This window comes from Chenopodium quinoa, unplaced genomic scaffold (assembly GCF_001683475.1).
Source record: "Chenopodium quinoa cultivar QQ74 unplaced genomic scaffold, ASM168347v1, whole genome shotgun sequence".
Taxonomy (NCBI): Eukaryota; Viridiplantae; Streptophyta; class Magnoliopsida; order Caryophyllales; family Amaranthaceae; genus Chenopodium; species Chenopodium quinoa.
The window spans coordinates 1,102,781-1,124,406 of NW_018744821.1; the positions used below are offsets into that span (position 1 = coordinate 1,102,781).

At 35.2% G+C, this 21,626-nt stretch overlaps 1 long non-coding RNA gene across 1 annotated transcript; it reads left to right on the top strand.

The window, feature by feature from the left end:
- The first annotated feature begins 7,080 nt into the window (after positions 1-7,080).
- On the top strand, positions 7,081-9,480 carry LOC110704148. Its single transcript, XR_002507863.1, has 3 exons — positions 7,081-7,417; positions 8,341-8,542; positions 9,166-9,480. It is a non-coding gene; the product is annotated as an uncharacterized LOC110704148 (long non-coding RNA).
- Positions 9,481-21,626: the final 12,146 nt, after the last annotated feature.

A 21,626-nucleotide genomic window follows, 5' to 3' on the forward strand; every position in this document is an offset into this window, starting at 1 on the left:
AATTTCCTTTGGAAAATTATCGCATCAAATGAGGATGACTTCAAGAGAAGATATCTTCGACATCATTCCCTAGCTTGCGGAAAGTTGTTACAAACAACTGAAGGTAATTTCGGGCGAAGTTGTCTTCGATCATATTCCCTTAGGCATGGAAGATGATCATAATGCGGATGAGAATTATTTCAAGAGAAATAATTTTTGATAGTATTCCCTTGGACGTGGGATATTATCAATGCGGATGAGAATTATTTCAAGAGAAATAATTTTCGATAGTGTTCCCTTGGACGTGGAATATTATCAATGCGGATGGGGATTGTTTCGAGAGAAATAATCTTCGACGATGTTCCCTTGGACGTGGAATGTTATCATAGCGGGGAGGATAGTTTGGAAGCAGTTACAGGCGTAGCGGTTTTCAAGCGGGATGGCATTCTCTAGCTTGTAGGAGGTCATCACAGCAAATCGGTTACTTTCAAAGACGTGTGCTCGACGGTGCAAGATACGCGTTTCTTAACTCTTTTATCTGTTTAACTAACGCTATTTTTGCAGGTATCGGCGTTACAAGATTGATTTAGGATCGCAGAACGTTCAAAATCATTCTCCGTCCCTATCGTTACTTTGACTTTCGTTTTCGAAACTTGCGTTTCTCCAAACTCAGCCAAAGTTATGGCCAATTTACTAAACTGGGCCCGGTTTGAGTTTTATGTACGACCCAATGATCTAGGGGAGGGCCTAATATGATTTATCATTCCTAATGCAATTAGGAATGGTTTTAGTCTTCTAGAAGGTTCTTTTCATTCCTAATTCAATTAGCATTGAAAAGTTGACTTTGTTGATTTTTCAGAGTTTTAATCAAGATCAAATAGCATTTTCGAAGAAATTATATTATTTTATCTTCCAGTACGGGAAATTTATCAGATTTTCGAAAATGCGTTGAAATCCAGTTTGGCGTCCAACCCCAGGCCTTGTCGCCTGGAACTAGGATTGGCGCCAGGCGCTAGCCATTGGCGCCTGGCGCTAGCCACCAGTGCCCTACGCCAGCTAGCCAGGGTTGGCGCCAATCCTGTTTTGCGATCGTCAGACTCTGTTTTGTTAAATTATCTTTTTTGGCTGATTTTCTCTATAAATATTGTGTCGAAAACTCCGTTTTCATTCACCAATTCTCACGAATTCTCTTCATTCGCAAGCTTTCATTCACAATTCATTCATCTACAATCATTCATCATCTACATCTCTCATTCATCAATTCTCAACGAACATTAATTCTTTAGCGTTCTTTTCTTTCTTCAATTCTTTCTTGTTTTTTCATACAAAATTCCGCATTCACAAGATCTGGAAACACCTAGCCATATTCGAAGTTGCCTTCGCCCTAGACGTGAAAGGTTTTAATTTCTGAGGGTTTGGTCCCAAATCTCTCTTTCAATTATTTAATTTAATTGTTTTGTTTATTATTTTCCTTGAAGTTACTAACGTGTGTATTTTGTTATTAGAAAGAGGTACGAGGCATCAAAGTAAGTACTTTAATGGTTTAATTGATATTATGATGTAGACATCATGTTTATATTGTTATTATGATATTCCTAGTATCATGTCTAGGGTATTTTTAATATTAAATATGATTTTTATTATGCTTCTTATCTTCTTTCTAATCTTAATTCATGTTAGTATCATGTTAGGGCTAAAGATTTGATTTTTATTGCTTAGTGACATGCTAGGGTTTGTTATTAATCTTGTTAGTATCATGCCTAGAATCTTACTTTTATTATGCTTTAACATGAATATTATTATAATTATGATTATTATTAATTATGATTGCTATGATTATGATATTCGTTATTGTTCATGATTATGATTATTATTGATTATTATTATGTTGCTTGATATTTATTTTATTGCTTGATCACCTTTTATTGCATGTTAAAGGGAATTTGTACTTGCAATCATGCTTAATAAGATAGTTAATAATCTTGTTAGGTTAATATGATTATAATTCAAGTGATCGCCAATAATAGTTTGTTTGTGCATTAATATTCAACCAACATAGATTAAACAGGTTTAGGGTTAATCCTATTGATTGTATGTTAGTCAGAAAGCGCACATGAATACGAGAAGAATAAAGTAGAGGCCTATTATTAGGGCAGGTTCAATCTCTTTTAGGTTGGATTTGTACCTTCATCCCCGAACCCTTATTTGGTTCATGACCTTATGGAGTTGACGATCTCTTGGATCGTTAAGGGGTGTAACCTTCACCTCGTGAACGGTTTACAAGTTCCTTAAAAACTTGTTCGCGACTCTTTTGCTCTATCTTCTTCCCTTTTGGACGCCACCGTACTTTAGTGTATGATCACAGTGGGGTTCAAGCTAGTGGGATTTTAAAGGCTTGAAATTATTCCCTACACCTTGTAATCCTCAAATTTGTAGTTCAAGTAGCCCAAGGATGTGCTACCCACCGTGCAGGCGTACGGATCCTTGAAGTTGTCAACATTGGCAACATCCTCCTCGGCCGCCTCTTCGCCCTCTGCGGCCGCCGCTCCACCCTCGGCCGCATTTTCTGCTTCATCCTCCTCTCGTTGAGGAGCGCTCGCAAACTCGGAAGACAGCACCCTGTCCAGGTCGGCTGCCTCCGCTGAGTTGCGGCTCCTAGAACTATGGCCGCCTCAAGGAGAGGCAATATCTTCAAGCGGCCTTTTGCCTTTGTCTTTGGCACCGGCCGCCTGACTCCCCGAAGGAGTTGCTCTGGGAGGGGGCAGGTCGGACGGTTCGTTAATTGAAACCCCCGTTCTCGGTCTGTCCGACCTGCCATATCGGAGATAGAGTTCTGAGGGAGTGGGGACGGACGTATCAGCGTTCGCCCGAGAAGAAGAAGGAGGTCCTTCACAGAGTAGCAACTCGGCCCCATCCATGACCGAGCTGGCATATTGGGGGAACCTCAACCCCGGAGTTCGCCCGGACGTTCCCCCTGCAGTAGAAGCGCCTTAGGTTCTTTGACGCTCCTCGAACGAGGAAGTTACCTCCACGACCGAGCAGTGAGTGCCCGTGGAAGCGGTCGTAGGAGTGGTAGAAGGGGTCTCTATGTTAACATTATTTGGGTCATAAAGAGGCCTAGGGTTTACCAGACTTCCGTCTGGATTTCTGGCCGCATGACGATCGTGCGTTTGCATCGTCCGTGCCATGTTCGACTGCAGGGACAGAGAAGAATGGGTGGATGTGAGTTGGTACGCACTAGAAATGGACCCACTCCATGAAGGAGACAACTCGTCTCCGTCCACTCTAGACTCCTCAGTCCCAGGCGAATGGCTGGCCTCATGAGGAGAAACGGACGAAGCCGAGTGTTGAGCCAGCTTTTAAATAAACAAAGAAATAAAAAGGCAAGGAAAAGAAAAACAGGCGGCCTACCTCTGTACGTGTTGAAAACTTGAAAGCCTTGAAGATTGATCGGAAAATTCAACAAATGTCACCGGAAAACTCAAATGCACGGCGGAGCTCTTGAAGATTCAAAGGAAAACGCACTTTCTCTCTCTAGAAGTTCTGACTTCTCTCTAGAAAATGTAAAGTTCCAAAGTACCAAAATGAAGTCAAACCCCTTATATATATAGGGAAAATTTATGGGGGTAAGATAGTAAATTTATCTTTCCCGCTTAACTTAGCTGAACGGTTACAATTTGAAAAAGTGACCTAGAATTTGGAGGGACAAGGAGCAACTCCGTTAAATTAGGCGGAAAGGATGACCTAATAAACGACGCGTCCAAAGGGAAGTTGGCAGAACTAAAGCTCTCTCCGAAATGGCAAGACGGTCGCAAAAATCAGACGGCCTACCTTCGTCCGCGCCATTTGAATAGACAGGCGTTCGCCCTAAAATTGTTAGGCGGACAGAAAGTTGACAAAACTCTAATACATTTGTACGCACCAAGGCTATTCGAGGTCAGAGGAGCCGGCCTATAGGCGTACGAGCCATCCCCTCTGAGGGGCAAATGTTGAGGGTAAAAATACCTCGTATACGTGGACCAATCCCATAGTGACACGTGGCCCAATTATAGGGTGACATGTGTCACCACGGGAAGATGCCACGCGATCCAGAGTCCTTAAGGTCTCAAGCCAATCCCATAGTGACACGTGGCCCAGTTATAGGGTGACACGTGTCACCACGGGAAGATGCCATGCGTTTAGGCAATATGTTCCTTCTTTAAAATTAGCACGCAATAAAGCCCTAACAACGTCAGGGCCCAAATCCCGAAAGATATCAATGAAAGCCGCAAAACGGCGCCCCCAGAGTGGCACGTGGCATTCGCTGATTGCGCAGCCAATCACGTCACGCAAATCTAGGGTATAAACCCTAGAGAGGGGCACGAGTCCCACCCCTATAAATACCCCAATCATTTATGACGGGGGGGGATTCAGACAATTGAAAAACAACAGAGCATTAAATAGCTCCAACTTCTCTCTACTTTCTCTCTCTAGCCTTTTCCGTTCTGATCACTGACTTGATCGTCGGAGGCGAATATTTCGTTGATCGGAATATTCGTTGTTTTGCAGGTTGGACCGACTCATTGCCAGAAGAGCGTGACCAGTATCCCAGGAAATCCAAAAAATACCCGAAACACTTAGGGTTAGGGTTCGAAAATTTTGAACATTATAGGGCTAAATTTCGGTCCTCTTCATGGCTATTTGAGCATATAACTAAATCACATTTAATTATTTTCAAAATTTTAATCACATTAAATATAATAATGGAAAAATTGGTCGCAACAACACCAACTATGATAAAGGTGCGTGTACCACCACAACCTTTTAAGGGTGCGGTCCATAGCACAAACTATGTAATTGGATGAAAATATTAGCATAAATGACACTAATAAACTAAGGTTATATGGTAAAAAGTGGAATCTTTGTTATTTTATAATTGTCTAAACATTTTTGAAACTTACAATGATTTTCCATCACGCGTGACTAAATTAGCCTTCCTTTTTTTTTTTTTTTCTATTTCAGCATTTCTTATCCTCCACCATTTACGCGGATACCTTCAAGCTATTATTTTCCTTTGTTTTCTTCTTCAATTAATTTTTTCTAATATCGATCTCACATGATTGAATTAGTTTCCTTTTCCTCTCTATTTAGTCATATACTAAATTAATATATAAATAAATAAAAATCATTCGAAAATCTTTATTCTACCAGAGTTTAGGATACATAAGTAACTTTCTAACACCAAGCCGCACAAAATGATTCAAATATTTAATTCAAACAACAATTTTATAATTGGGTTTTAGAGTATGCCGAATTGATTTTCTGATTTGATGTACAACACTTTAATTGTGGAGATTGAGAGAGAATAATTTAAAAGGAAAAAAATTAGTTATAATGGAAGAGGAAACTAAGTCAATCACATGAGATGTAATAAATAAATAAAAAAAGTAATTGAAGAAACAAACAATAGAAAATAATGGCGATTTTTTTTCGAAAAATTAAATTTAATGGAGGAAATTGCGTAGTGTTTAAAGTAAAACAATTAACGGAAGAAAAGATTACTTAGTTACGTGAGATAGAAAATTAAGTAGAATGGAATTAAACAAAAATATATAAAAATAAAAAAGCATTAAAAATATTAAAGATTCCACTTTCTGAAGAAATCTAAGTTATTCCAATGTCATTTATGTTGTTGTGTGTAGGGTTGTACAGAGTGCGGTTTAGACCGCACCAAACCGCAATTTTGCGGTTTGGTACGGTTTGCAGTTTTAAAATTGCGGTGCGGGTTTTAAAAATTACCAAACCGCGGTTAGCGGTTTGGTGCGGTTTCCAAAAATATTGAGACCAAACCACACCACAAACCACACTTTAATGCGGTTTGCGATTTTTATACTATATTTTCATTAAAATTATATAAAAGAACTAAAATATATGAGCTAATCTTTAACTATTAGTTAATTAAAGGTTAATAAAAAGAGTTTAATATTTGAATTGTAAAAAAATAATTATAATATAAAATAAAAGTATTGGTGGCGAAATTAGTGGCTAGTAACGATGGTGGGTTAAGGCAGTGGTGGGGGATGGTAGCGATGGTGGCTTCTAGTGGTGAAACTGGTGGCTGGACGCCTTTTTTTTTTTTTGCAGCAATTTCTGACGGAATTCTTGTCGTAAATTTCCGACAGGTTTTGTATTCGTCGGAATTTTCTGACGGATTTTCCTGGTGCCGGAAAATCCCTTTCGACGAAAAATTTCGTTGGAAATCCTTCGTCGGAAATCCCGTCGAAAAATTGTTTCCAACGGAGGAAAAGGTGGTTTTCCTACTAAGTCGTTTCCAACAACCACTTCCGATAGAATTCCGCCGGAAACCCCTTATCCGACGGATTTCAAGGAGTTTCCGACGGAATTTTTTCGTCGAAAATGAGTTGTTTTCTAGTAGTGAGTTTTGTTTTAAAAAGAATAATTACAATTTTAATAAAATACAGTTAAACCGCAAACCGCACCACGTTAAACCGTATTTAGCTGTGCGGTTTGAAAAAATTACAAACCACACTTTTGCGGTTTGGTGCGGTTTATGATCCAAACCGCACTGCGAACACCACTAGTTATGTGCACCCAAGTGTATAGTTTGTAATGTTGAGTGCAACCTTAAAAGGTTGTGCGGCTACACGCACCTTCGTCATAGTTGGTGTTGTTGCAGCTAATATTTCCTATAATAATTGAACCATAATTTAATTAATTTATCCCTCTTAATTGATTATAAAATTAAGAACATGGACTTCAAATAATCGTATTATTATCATCATCAAGCGTGTTCATGCAAGAGGCTAACTGATACCACTGTAGGCAATGGCAGAGCCATAAAGTGTCTTGGTAGGGCACGTGCCCTGCCAGCACTACACCAAAAACTAGATTAGAGATCGCAAGATATAGAACGGTTACTAAAGGTAGGCGTTCTCCGGGAGAATATAGAATGTATTTATATAAGAGACGTTCTGTATGTCAATACATATGGAACGGTTAGCATAGTTAACCGTTCTCTATTTGTTTTTACTCAATTGATTAAAAAATAATAATTTATTATTATAAATGATATAGAGCGGTCATCTTGACAACCGTTTTGTACTGTACAGTAGTATTAATTACAAGTATTTTTTTTCTTTAAATTAAGAGGAAATTATGTACGGAGTACTCCTTACAAAAAAAAAAAAAATTATATATGAGTAATAATGTACTACCATTTACCCAAATTGAAGCATGCGCTCATCACTTTCAATAGAATACCTTGAAAAAAAACAAAGTACTTCAAAAAGTGGAACCTCCACTGTCGACATTCAGTATTCAAAAAACCGCCAGCCGCTTACTATTTCATTCCACCGCCGGACCGCTGCTCCACCGCCGGACCGTTGCTCCACCGTCGCACATCGTCTGCAGCACCACACCTGTTCGCTGAGCCATTGAGGTAGGCTCGAATTTTTTTTTTAAACAAAGGTTCGAATTTTTCTTGTCATAGAGAAATTGGATTTTGATAATTTGTCAATCTTATTGCATGAATCATTCGAATTATGATGGAAATAGAAGTAAATTCGTAGATTTCATCTATTAAAGGAAATTGCAATTCGAATTTTAGGTAACTGAAAAAAACTTCAAAGTTCTAGTTTTAGGGATAAATTCAGTCGATTGTTTTTATGCAAATATTTCAGTCATATTGCAGAAAATTAATCAAATTACCCTTAATTTTGTCAAATTTAAATTTATTTCAGTAGTAATCAAAATTATTTTAGCCAAATTAATCATACCTAAGTTAAAGTTAGAACCCTAATCAGATAAAGAAAAAGGGGTGGGGGGAAATTGATTACCACTGGATTATTGTGCTCTATTAATTTCAAATACTTTGCAAAATATTTAGAAATATTGATTCACTTTGCTTTCCTTTCATAAAAGGGTTGGTTATGAGATATTGTGATAAATATATTTCTAGTAATGTATAAGAGTAGTCATGGTTATTACTATGCTTACAATGATGAGTAAGGAGTGTGTAGTGTTTTTCTGAAATTTTTGAATGTGAAGAGAGAAGAGAAGGGAATCATAAATAGTTGTAGTGGTTAAGATTTAGATGGCTAAAACATTTCACAAGGGCTGGAAATTTTAAGTTTATTTACCATTAGCTTTGGAGGATATTGAGGCAACTAAATTTTAATTCTTTCTCTGTTTTACAAACTGAAAACTGAAATAAACATTTTCCAGCTAACTTTGCTAGCATCTCACACACTCACATTTTTTATGCTTCACATATTTAGACACAAAATAGTTTAAATGACCATTGCATCCAACTTTCTTCATCTCACCTCTCTCTTGCATCTCTTTTCTGACTTTATCTGCAAGGTCTCAATATCCTTCATCAACCAACCCAGCATAGCTGAATGCAGATAATACTGTAATGAAAGTGACTACATCAGGTTTTATACCTGGCCTATACATTTCATGCTAGACCTATTACAAACCTGGTTGCAGTGGTAGTGGATATTACGTTTGTCGCTACATGATTGAGACAATTGAATAAAGGCAAATGATCACCCCCGACAAGGTACGACATTTAGTTTGAATGTATCTTGAGTAGTTAATGTACATGCATCTTGCAAATTTTATATGAAGTTGTATGCAAACCAACTTGTAAATTGGAGCAAATGGGTTAAAGGTATATGTTGTTATGCATTTTCCATCTTTCTCTGAGCCCTGCTACTTGATATTATAAAAGTTAGAAATGCAACAAAAGCAGATTCATCATGCCCATCAAAAACAGCAGCACATTATGACGATGGTGCCTCAATAGCAATAGCAGAACATTTCAATGATGATCTCTTTGTTGTCTTAGCTTAAAAGTATGGGGTTTTTCTTATTAGTCTTAAAAGCAGAATTAAAATTGTTTAATCTGGTGATTAGCAGAAATAGCTATTGGCTAAGTAAAGCCATTAATAGCAGATTTTTTTGTAAAGATGCAGGCATAATTAGAATTGTTTATTATGCTTATTATGCTCTTAGACTGTTTATATATTTTGTTGGGATGGGATGTATTCTATGATGGAGGTTTCTTGTGTACTCAAATTGAAAACTACGGTTTAAAATGTTATATTTTGATATACTTAGTTTTATTTAATAAGATGAAATTATTGTACATTAACAAATAGGCATGTATTTTACATTGTTTAGCAATATTTCAAGCAAGTTCCCCTGCATTTTCTCAACAAATGATCGACGAGCTTAGGGAAAGGTGGATTTCGTATGTTACTGGATACCATCAACCAAATGACGTCGTCAATGATTTATGTGAATTGTAGATCAATATGGTATTGGTATATCTAAGCATAGTCTTTTTTTTTTTAATAACCATTAATTAGAAAGGTGTTTTGATACTTAACTCTCGTATTTGTTGTATAGTACAAATTTCGGGTGAATGATTTAGTTTAATTGTGGTTGGATATTTTAAATTATATATATGAAATATATTTTGATGGTTTTGTTGTATTTGGAAATATATTTGGTTAATTTTATAATATTGGAATTTATATTGTACATACAGGATCATAATTTATTTTATACTGGAACTGTGGAATTTTTCTTACAGGGTATATGTAAGAGATAAAATACAGGAATAATCTCTGTCAAAAAAAAAATACAGGAATACGAAAAATAATACAGGTATACAGGAAAATAAAGGAATAATACAGTAGCAATAAAATGTAATGTATGGCTGGATTTTTTTTTTTATTTAAAAAAAAATTAGAGAACTGTTATCTAACTTGACCGTTCTATAATGTAATGCAATATAGAATGGTTAAGTAGCCTAACCTTTCTTTTTTCCTTCCTTAATTTACGTTTTTAAGAAGGGAAAAGAGAACGGTTGTGACTAACAATCGTTCTCTATTTAGTAGTATATAACACGCCTCACTGACCTGTTCTCTATACTTTATACATCGCTTAGCAGAAGAACGCCTCTAAGGCGACCTATAAAGTCTATTATAACAGTTCTCTAAGGCCTTTTTTGTAGTAGTGCAGGTTTTTTAAAAAAAAATGTTTGTCAAAATTTTGTTTAAATAGATTATAAAGTGCGAGCTTTACCTTTCCAATCAAAGGTCATTGGTTCTAATCTCTTGCCCAACATTTTGTTATTTTTTTCCCTCTCATTGTTTATTCTTCTTAATGTCCCCCCCTTTTTTTTTCCTTTTCTATTAATGTCCTATTTATCCAATTTCCTAAATAACACAAAAACTTACCAACATAAAAGTTTGATCACATTGAACAAGATTACTTTTCAACCTCGAAATTGATCTGATGATATAATAATATGCTTTCAAAACTTGAAAACTAGTCAAGTTTACTTTTAATATTTCTTTTTACATGTATGAGTATACTTGAATTATTAGTTATATAAATTCTTATAATTAGTATTTTGGATAATCCTATTTGATACGAAAGATCTATCTGATTCCAAACCTATTATAAAAGATCTAAGAAAATATGAGCGAGGTTATTATTTAAAGCCTTGAATAGGGGTAGTATTTGATGTATTTTTGAATAATAAAGGTTAAACAAATACGATTGCTAAGTAATTTTGAGTCTTCACATTATGGACATTCTTTGATAAAAAGGTTTTAGATGATACAGTGCCCTACCGTTGTAAAAATCCTGGCTTCGCCAATGACTGTAGGAGTTTATAGGTACTATAAAGCGGAAAAACATGAATCGTATTCATAAAGCACCTAATCCCAAGTTCGCATGCATAACACACAAGACACATAATCATATTTTTGAAGCGTGAATACCAAGTAGCAATTTGAGTGGTAAATCAGGGAGAGAATGGAGCCCCAAGCGTCGCTCCTCTACTTAGTCCACGAAATTCGAATGAGTCGTCCACCAATACTAGCTAGATTGGTCGAGTGAAAGAAGAAAACCACGATCACCACTTTTAATGGACTAAACCGACCACCATGAACCACCACACTGGCGCCGAGGGAGGAGGAGAGAGCCATGAAAGAGAGAGTGAGTGAGTGAGAGAGATAGAGAGAGAGTTTGAGAGGGGTTGGGCTCGTGTTTGCTAATTAGGGTTTGATCAAACTGATCACTCAATTGCACTACTAAAAAACCCTAGGCATTTAGTCTATTTATAATCCTATTCCTCCATATGGCCGATCATACTAGGGGATGAGGCCCGTCATGGGTCTCGTCCTCTCGTGTTCGATCTAGGCCCTTTGTGTGACCTTATAGGATCCGTCCAATTGGGTTTTGGCCTATTTTACTAGCTAGCCCAATGATCGTTAGCACCTCTAGTTATGATATAACGACGACCCAAATGTACAAACTTAATTATCTCAATAATTTGATCCATTTATATATCTAGTAATGCACATGACGAATACATAAATCCTTTAAAGAACATATAGTTATAGCCAAAGTATACAATGATCACACTCAAAGAACATAGGAAAATTTACACGAATAATCCCACCTTTGGGGCGTCCGCTAATAAAAATAATCCCACCTACGAGTTATTTTTTTAATAATCCGACCTTTATACTCAATCTACTCTTAATAGTCTCCAATGATCAGTCATCGTTGAAGAGATAATTTTATTTTTATTAAATTTAATTTACATGTGTCACAATTTGATTTGTCCAAAATAAAAAAATAAAAGTAAACTCAAATAACAAAAAAGTCACAACCACCACCTAAGTTTCAGCAACCATTATCCCTGCCATCGCCCAAACCCAGACCCAGAAGCACTACTACCACCAAACCAAACCCCAGCTAACCCAGGAACCACTGCCACCAGACCTGTAACACCCCAATAATTCTCTCTTAAAACTTGTAAATACCCTGAACAAAATCCAAGAGAATTACTGGCGTGCTACCGCCACGTGTTCAAACGTTAAGGCTTTTTCAGAAAATAGCAGCGGAAAACTAAATCAAGTATATATAAGTTTCAAAACCAACAACCAAAACCAAATTAAATCTTACATCTTGGAACCCTTAAGGCCCTTATTCAAAACCCCACAAAAGTAATAAATAAATAAAACCATAGTTTAAATAAATTCAAACTTATGAAAAGAAATAAACTGTGAATAATAACCAACTCTCTACTCAAAACCCCACAACCATGATGCGAATGCTGCGTATGTAAGAACCTGTGGTTAATCTGCTCCCCAATACTACAAGTGTAAAAATTGGATCGTCACAAGGTCATTGAAAGGCGAAGGCCATGACCAAAGAAAGACACACACAAAAACACGCAATCAGCAAAGCTGAGTACATACAAGCTGCGAAACAAATAATAAATCCATAACATGCTACTAATAATCAATCATCATGCATCATTAAATTATAAACTCAACACATGACTCAACTATTTATATTACTAAGACTCCATTAATTAATAATAGGTAAATCATTATTTTTATTCATTGGATTATGCAATAGACAAGGTTGTCCAACCCATGCTCCATTTGGAACATCAATAAAAGAAAAACCCCATGCCTCCTTTCGGAAACATCAATAAACATCCAACGACCACGGGTGCGACTCCGTGACCGTAGTTAGTACGAGATCTCACCTAACTCCTAGTTTTAGAAAAATAATATTTGAAATAGGAGACTCGTAGATCAGACGGCCTCGATAAAAGTACACGGCTAATACCCCATGTACCCCAACCCCTGATTGTCATTACTCCAGATGTGCACCATTCCAGAGTTTTATTGCTCATCCATCTTGCACTTAACGTGATTTACAGGTTTAGACTTGGTGACGACTCATATACATTACAATACAAACATTCCAAACACAATTCAATCAAACATGACAAATTCTCAATTTAAATTCTTGATTTATTAGTGACAAACAACATTTATTAATTATTCCTTTACTACCTCGGTGTATAAACACCTTGAGTGTATAAGGAACCCCAAAACCTTAACCTTGTCTTATAAGACTTGAATTTTTCCTTTACTCATCCTGTTTGCATAATTATGAATGAGTAATAAATTAACCTTTACACCAATCACATACCTTTGCCTCTAAGCGCACCTTGCATAATTAGAGCACAAATAATACTTGCAATATAAAATAGTGCACATCATATAAAATCCACAATGTATAACCAAACAATTTAACCCATTCATCCTTATACATGATACTAAGTTCTCGATCCGTCCTTAAACAAGCACCTACAAGCAAGGTTTCGTAACTTGTGCGTACCTTGAGCAAACGAATTAGTATGCCACTTTACTAACTAGAAATCACCTTCAATAAACTCCTCTCCTAAACCAAACAATAACATCTCAATCAATACCCAACCAATTAAATTTACAGCAATACTAACTTACTTTAAAACCTTCAAAATCCTAATCAAACAACACTTTAAAACCTTCCCTTTAGTTAAAATTAAAGGCTTATATATAGTTCTTTAAATTTTCATCATAAAAACTTTAAAATACACTCTTATACGTGAAATTACAGCAAGTTTAAAGTTTAATAAAAATCTTAGAGTTATTTTAAAACCCCTAATTACCTCCCTTTTTAATGGGTGATTAAACCCTCTTTATAAAACATCAAAACTAATACTTAGAAACTATTTCCAGCACTTAAAACTTCAATAAAACATATATTTATGCTTAATTAACTTTAAACATAATTAATTTTATTAATCAAACTCAAGGATAATATTTTAAGTATAAAAAAACTTCGTTAAAATCAAAAACTGCCCGAAAATCATATTTAGAGGCTAAATTTTATTAATCAAACTCAAGGATAATATTTCTTAAAACGTTGTTTACACATGAAAAAACTACTTTTTTGTCAAAATAGGATGAGTTCATAATCTGATCGGTATTAAGACGAGATTAATATTAACGTACGAAAATCTAAAAATTAAAACACGAATTTACATGTTCAAAATAATCTGGAATTAAGTTAAACTAATCATTATTTACAATCACCAAAATTACAAAACATCATTACTATAAAAGCCTAAATCAATTGTTCACAAAACCCTAAAATCATGATTTTCAATAATTAAAACCCTAGGTTAATAATTCATAAAATATGAAAATTTAAAACATAAATATAATCTGAAATTTATAATCTTTATACCATCAAAATATAATTTGATACTAAAAATATAATCTTTATACTAAAATCAAAACCCAAAACAATTAAATTAACATTAAGCAAAATAATGAAACAAAGGAGGATGAAAATAAGACTAACCTTTTTGTGTGGGAAATTTTTGGGGATTCATAGGGTATTTATAGGAAACAATTGTAGGGTAAATAGGAATATTGGGCCTCATAAACATAATAGGTCAATTAAGAAAACAAATGGGTTAGGCTTGTTTGTTGGACATAAATTGTAAAATAGAGGTGCATAAAATAATTTGTTCAAATAATTTTCGATCGAAATTAATAATTTAAAACTTTTAAAATTAAATTCCGGAAAATAACAAATAAATAAATAGAATTTGATTTATAAAATATTTAAAAATACGGGGGTTTACAAGACCAGACCTAAAACCAGACCTTAAAACAACCGCCATCAAACCAGACTCCAGCCAAGCCAACCCCAAAACCCACTTCAAATAATCCAAAACCCACCAAACTAGACCCCATATATAAAACTGGTTCGGGAGGCCGGCGCGGCCAGAATCGACGTGGGTGAGGACGACACGGTCCGAATGGAGGACAAGAAAGGTAGGCGTGGCCTATTGAGGGACGGGGGATGATGAGGGGGCTGGGATCGGGACGGGAAGACGGTTTTTTAGTGTAGGGGATGCTGGGTGAGGGAGGGGGTTTGTAGTTCTAGAGAAGGGATCAGTCGCGACGCCGACGCCGTTGTTGTGGTTAGGGGCTGGGTGGCCGGAGCCGCGGGAGGGAATGGGCTCAGGATTTTAATTTTTTTTATTTTCTTTTTTCTTTTATGAAATCTAACTTTTTTTTTTGGGGTAATCAAAGGTCGCCATGTGTCAAGTAATAACTTGTTATAGCAAGTTACATGATCGATTGGGACCATTTAGAGCGAATTGAGTATAAAGTTTGGATTATTTAAAAATAACCCTACAGTGGTATTATTTTGGGAAAACTCCCAAAGGTGGGATTATTCTTGGCAATTTTTTAAAGAACATATCAAAGGTCTGTTCTTTGTTTAACATAGGGTACCCTTTCTCAAACATTGTTTGTTCTTTCCGCCTTTTTTTGTTTATCGAGGTGCACCATGCACATGGTACACCTGGGTGTATTATATTATAAGGTTTTTAAGAGTAATTTTAGTACTCATTTGTGCTACTGATTTAACTCTATTCACCAACTTTAATATTTCCGAAATCTCTCTCCTTCTAATTATCCTATTTTATTCTTCCACCAACCCAACTATATTCATATTCAAAAACTTTTGCATGCCCCCGGTTTACATTAATTTTATTGTACATCGAACATTTTGTGAGAAGTGACCTTTTTTTATTACAAAAGTGACCCCTTTTTCACAAAACTGACCCTTTTTTCACAAAAGTTACCCCTTTTATCCACAAAATGACTCCTTTTTTCACAAAAGTAATTAAGTTACATATGAAAAACAGAGTATCAAAATCAACAAAAATAAACACAAAATTAACAATAGTCATGAAAAAATAGTATAATCACTCAAACAAATCAAAATAATAAAGATCGACATCACATAACAACAAAATTAGAAAAATAAAAGAGAAATTGGATAAACTTACTGAAAAAACTTCATCAGAAATTGTACCTGCATTTAGATAAACTTCATTAGAAATTGGATTAGTCTTCTTCATTGCAGTGTTCACGAATCAAAAATTACCGAAAAACGATAACATCAATCGATATAAAATTTCTACAAATAAAACTACATAATACAAAGAAAAACACAAAAAATTAAGATAACAAACTTGGATAACAAAGGTAGATCACAAATGGAAGAGCGAAAGCTTGAATCGCCAAAGAAATAAAAGCAAATTGAAGAGAGAGAAGCTTTGAGCAATGGCGAGGAGACAGAAAAATGCGAGGAAGATAGAGGAAAGAAAATGAAAGAGAATGAGGAGAAAGAAAACTAAAACTATAAAAAAAGAAGAGGATTTGGAAATTGGCGGCTTAATTTATACCGATTTACATTAGCAATATTGTACATCGGACTTTATTAAACATTTGTCACTCATATTTTATTATCTATTTATCCTAAGCAAGTAATAAAATACATAGGGACTAATAGACCTGTCAATTTAGGTATTCAAGTTGGGTTCGGGTCGGGTCAAATTAGGTTTCTGGTTGAATTAGGATCAGGTCATGTCGGGTCAATCTAGCCTCAGATCAGGTTCAGGTTCAGGTCGAGTCAATTTCAGTTTAGATTGTTCTGGGTCGTTTACCTTTTTGGGTATAGGTGGGGTTCGATTCGAGTCAAATTCAGATTGGGTTCAATTTCAGGTTCAGGTGTTGAGTCGGGTTTGGGCGGGTTAATAGATGGTACATTCGGGTTCGGGTTAGGGTTGGGTTAGATAATTATTTGGTCGGATAATCTTAAAGTTAGATCGTTCTTGGTTTTGGTCCAAATTCAATTCGAATAAATATCGATGTGGTCAAGCTGAACCTATATAATAACGCCTTTTATAATTTGATCAAACATTATCAAGATTTTATTAAGCATATATGCCAAGTAATAGAGAGCAAAAGGTATATAAGCTGAACAAATTATACCAATATATTGTTAAGAATTGAGTGTTTACAGAACTGTACCAGCTGAACGAAAGGTGTTTAAAATTTTATTAAACCTTTCGTAACTCCGGTCAATAACAGGTTGTGTTGGGTTATAATCGTTTTTGAGTTCTAAATGGGTCAGGTACTAATTCGGGTTCGGATTGTTGTTAGGTCGGATTAAATCGATTGACGATTACTATCAGATCGAGTGCAGGTTCGGATTTAGGTCATAAATCATTGGATCAAATTGGTTGTCGGTTAATATCAGGTCGATTCAGGTCAGGTTAAAGGTCACTAGTTTCAACCCATTAATTGGGTACAGATCATTGCCGATTTAGGTTGGGTTCTCGGGTCGGGTCAGTTTTTAACAGCTTTAGGGACTAATATACAACTCTATAACCCTTCTAAAAGCCCCAAGCACCCCTACTGTAGCAATTTTACTGTTCCTTATGAACAAAAGATTGAAGATTTTACCTTCCCTGGCCCTTAGCACCCTTCTATGATTGACCAAGTTGACTGGGCTATTTCGGTCTTTTTCCTTTTACATTGCATGTGCTCTCAGCGGGCTGACACATGGCTATTTCTCTTTCTTTGTCGGTGTTCTTGCAACTTACTCTCTCTCTTTCTTTCCTGCTTTCTTTCTTGATTAGCTATGTCTTCCTTCCTTTCCTTTGTTTTTATAAAGCTAAAGTATTTCCTTTTCGTTTTTCCTTTTTCTTTTTTAGTAGATTAATTGTTGTTTTTTATTGTGTATGGGTGTTGCAGCGGCTGTGTCGATTGCGCAATTTCAAGGAGCTGGTGGTGGTGTAGTTGCGCGATTTCGAGGAGCTGATGGTGGTGTAGTTGCGTACTTAGTATTTAAATACCTATTTTAGGATTATATTTGACGCCCTTGCCCTTAGCCCATGAACTTGATCGGAAAAGAATACATCAGCTTCTGAGGTAAGATTTTTCTTTTTCAAATACCTATTTTAGGGTTCATCATTAATTTTATTGTCAATTTAGTGTTCTTCTAAGCTTGATCATTTCTGATTTTATTTTTGGGGGGATTTTGTAGGAAACCCATATGTTCAAATTGAATTAAAGAAGATATTCTTGATTGAGTTGTCAATGTATGTGCCAAGGTGAGTTCATTCGAATCTAATTTAAATGTTATATTATTTGCTTTTTTCATGTATATATGCGATCTTAAAGTGTTCGATGAATTGCTTAAATGAACATAGATTGTGGGTATTTTCTCATTTAATCTAGGGGTTTTAGTGTTTTCATATGACCCTTAATTATGAATTGCAGGTGATTGATGATATAAATCTAAGGCTCATCGCCAATTTACTTGGTGTTTGAGCTCTCCATTAAATTCTAGCTTCTCCTCCATCGAAGGGTAGTTTTGAGGTAATAACTAGCTTTTTGGTCTAATTATCAGTTCTTTTTAATCACTGAATATGAATTTCACATTTTAGGTTTATTTTGTTTTGGGGAAAAATTCAATTCTGACTTGCTTCTTCTTGCTGCTGCTTTCAATATTGTGCACCAATGTACTAGGTTTGGTACGAAAAAGATTATTTAGTTTTGCTATTTGGTTAATTTAAAGTGATTGTTTTCAGAAGTTTTTACATATCTCAAGAGTAGTAATATTATTTATAACATCTTCTTTGCCAAGATTTTATAGACTTGAATCCTTTTTGGAATGTACAAGTGTAGGATTTGTTATGATGTTCATAAACATTTCTTATATGAGTTTGTTTATTGAATTTTGTATCTGGTATGCAGCAGGTCAGGACACGAGAGATTTATGAACACTTGAAAGTAATCAGAGTAGATAAAGATTGGGGCCTTTTGCTTGAAATCCCATCGTCTCCGACTCCTACACCTCCATATGTGACGGTATGTATTTCTTTTTTCTTATATTTCTAAAAGCTATCTATGTATACATTGGATGCCAAGGATGATTCATTTCTACAGATTTCTGACGTGGCTGATAAAGACGTCCATAAGCTTGAGTAGTCTTATAGAGAAGGAATTGATGTTTGAGTAAGAATACTTGGATTCAGGCACTTAGAAGGGCTTGAGATGGGTGTCTTGAAGGTTTGATTTTATCTTTTTGGCTTACATGCTCTTATCCAAATCAAGAAGAATTCTGGTTGCTTTAATTGATTTTGCTTGTACATTTTTGTTTTTGGGATTTAACCTTGACTGGGATTTAGTTTATGCATATAATTATTTTGGCATCTTTTTGTTTAGTTGGACTTTTTATTCCATTGCTGGCCCCTTCATCCCCACCATACACCCCCTCAAAAAAGAAATTAGTAGTGTGAGTGTGTGAGTCATCAAGTAATGATGTTGTCACAATGATATGAAGGGGTTCTCCTCCTTTAATTGTTCTTTTTCTGAAATCTAAGTGAAATCAATCAGACTTGTCTTTGGATGTTGTAGTAGCAAAGTTGGTATATGTAGCCAAGCATTAACCTATTACTGTTCTGATAATTGTGCAGGTTAACTGGTGGAAATTATAATGGTAGAATCCCTTGCTCTTCAACTTTCTATTAATATTATTGTTTTTTCTTCAAATTTAAAGCACCCATTGGTTTGGAATTTTGCGGCAATTATTAGATTTAAATTTACTACTATTAGTGATTATTAGATGCTTTTAGCTTTTCATTATCATATTTATCTATTAACTCCCTCTTTTTTTTACTCCTAAGGTTTGGTCTTATGTTTTTGGGTTTGGTCTATAGCTCTAGCAGTTTGGGATTGATTAGGTTTGGTATATAGCTCCTAGATATGGGCAAAATTTGCTGATTTTTTAATACTCGTACGATTTCAGTGACAACAGTTGCCCCCATTGACCCTGGTTCGTATTCTCTTCCCGTCTTCCTTCCATTCCATATCACTCTTTCTCCCTTTCTCACTTTCTCTCTGTCCTTTTCTCTATATTCTAAGTTTGCACAAACCAAAATATATCATAACTAATTAACCATATACTTCACCTATGGTAGTCGCTTTGAACTGGTGAGCTAATGAGACAAAATTAGGGTCCTGCTCTGCTTTGTCCATTTCTGAACCACATTGAAACCGTATAATTCAACATCCATCATAGACAAGATACGAAAACTATACCTCTACATATAATATTAAATTAGAATCATACATACACATGTGTTATGTAAAATCATGTTAATAAGTCAGTAAAATCTATTATGGAGATAGAATCTGTTTTTTTTTTTCCTTTTAAATTTTTTTTTTGTTCAAAAAGTATGCAGTTAGGTGATAAACTTATGCTTTCATGTCTTCAGAAACAAAAGACTGGTGGGAAGACAAAAAGTTCTTCAAGAATCTGTCACTGAACACAAACTGGCAGATATATTTGTTGCAAAGTTTTGAAATAAGCTTCGAGGAGCGGCTACGTATGTTGGATTCCATTGATCTTAAAGTTAGGCTATCAAAAGCCATTAAATTGGTTGACAGGCATTTGCAGCCTTGCAGGTATGTCCTATGGTGGTCTGTGTAATCAAGTCATATATATTTTTTAATATTCATGTGCTTATCACCTTATCCTTTGAATGACATTGTCCGATCAAAATTGGATTGAAGTAGGCATCTCATATACAAGATTGGGACTAAGTTTCATGAGAATGTTGTGTGGTTATATAAACTACCACCTCGTGTATGAAGCTTGGCATGTTTGTAACACTTTGCAGCAACCAACCTAGATTTATCGGTTGGAAAGAAAATCTGCTTAACTTAAAATGATGTTATTAGTTGGTTATATCTAATGCATGATTTTGAGTTAGTTTGAGAGAATATGGCGACACTATTCATATTATAACTACCATATGTATTCATTTTTTAGGGAGGAGTTGGAAAAATAGAGAGGGCTCATGAAAGATATAGGAAGCTGCAAGAAGAAGGGAAAACTAAACAAGTAGAGAAAGACTTAAGTAAGTTTTAGGACTATATTCTCACCTTTGATGTCAAATACTTATATTGTTTGTGTGTTTTGTACTGTCTGCACTTCTTATTAAAGCAGGAACCTGATGATTTATAAATCTCATGATGATTTGATGACATCCTTTATCCTTTTGACTGTTCCTTCTTAATTATTGAATTACCTTTTTTTTAGCTGAAATAATAGAGATATAAGATTATCATAATAAGTTGGGTTAATAATAATATGTTTGTGCAGGAAATCAAGATAGTCCCATTTGCTTTTTTCAAGTACCATTAATATCATATTTTTATGAAAATTCCCTCCAATTAAACGATATTTGTGCAAATTTAACTTTCCCATGTAAATTTTGTTTTTCAATATACTTTTATTACTTTCTCTCTCTACTATTTTACATACTATATTTATCTTTTCAATGTAATTTTACTACTTTTATTTAAGTTTCTTAATTCCCGTGATTTTTGCCCATAAGAGACTATCATTTGGGGATGGAGGGAGTATTTGATTATACAAAGGTCACTTATTTTGAGCGGGATTTATTTTCATGTAAAAATCCAATTATGATTGTTTTTTTCAGATGATTTTTTCTTTGTTCGTGAAAAGAATAACCAGGGAAGATGGGAAGTAAATGGAAACTGAGGTAAAAAGGTTCAGAGCTGAAATGAAAAGGCTAACAGCCAGAGAAAAAGCAGCATTAGGCGAGTTTCTTGTTCTTCAGGCCTTCAGTTTTCGGTATCCTTGAATACTTTGAGAGGTATCTTACTTTGTTTATTTATGTTTAGTCCATTAATCTTGTTTTTTTTTTGTATTTATTTTGGTGACTTTGCATTTTGGGATTTGGGTATTGTTAATATATGCACTTAGACCGATGCATTTAATATTTAATGTGAATTCAGCTTAATTTCCATTCAAGGGGTTTCCATTTCATTGAGAGGCGAGGGACGATGTCACGATGGACTACAATTACTAAAAAT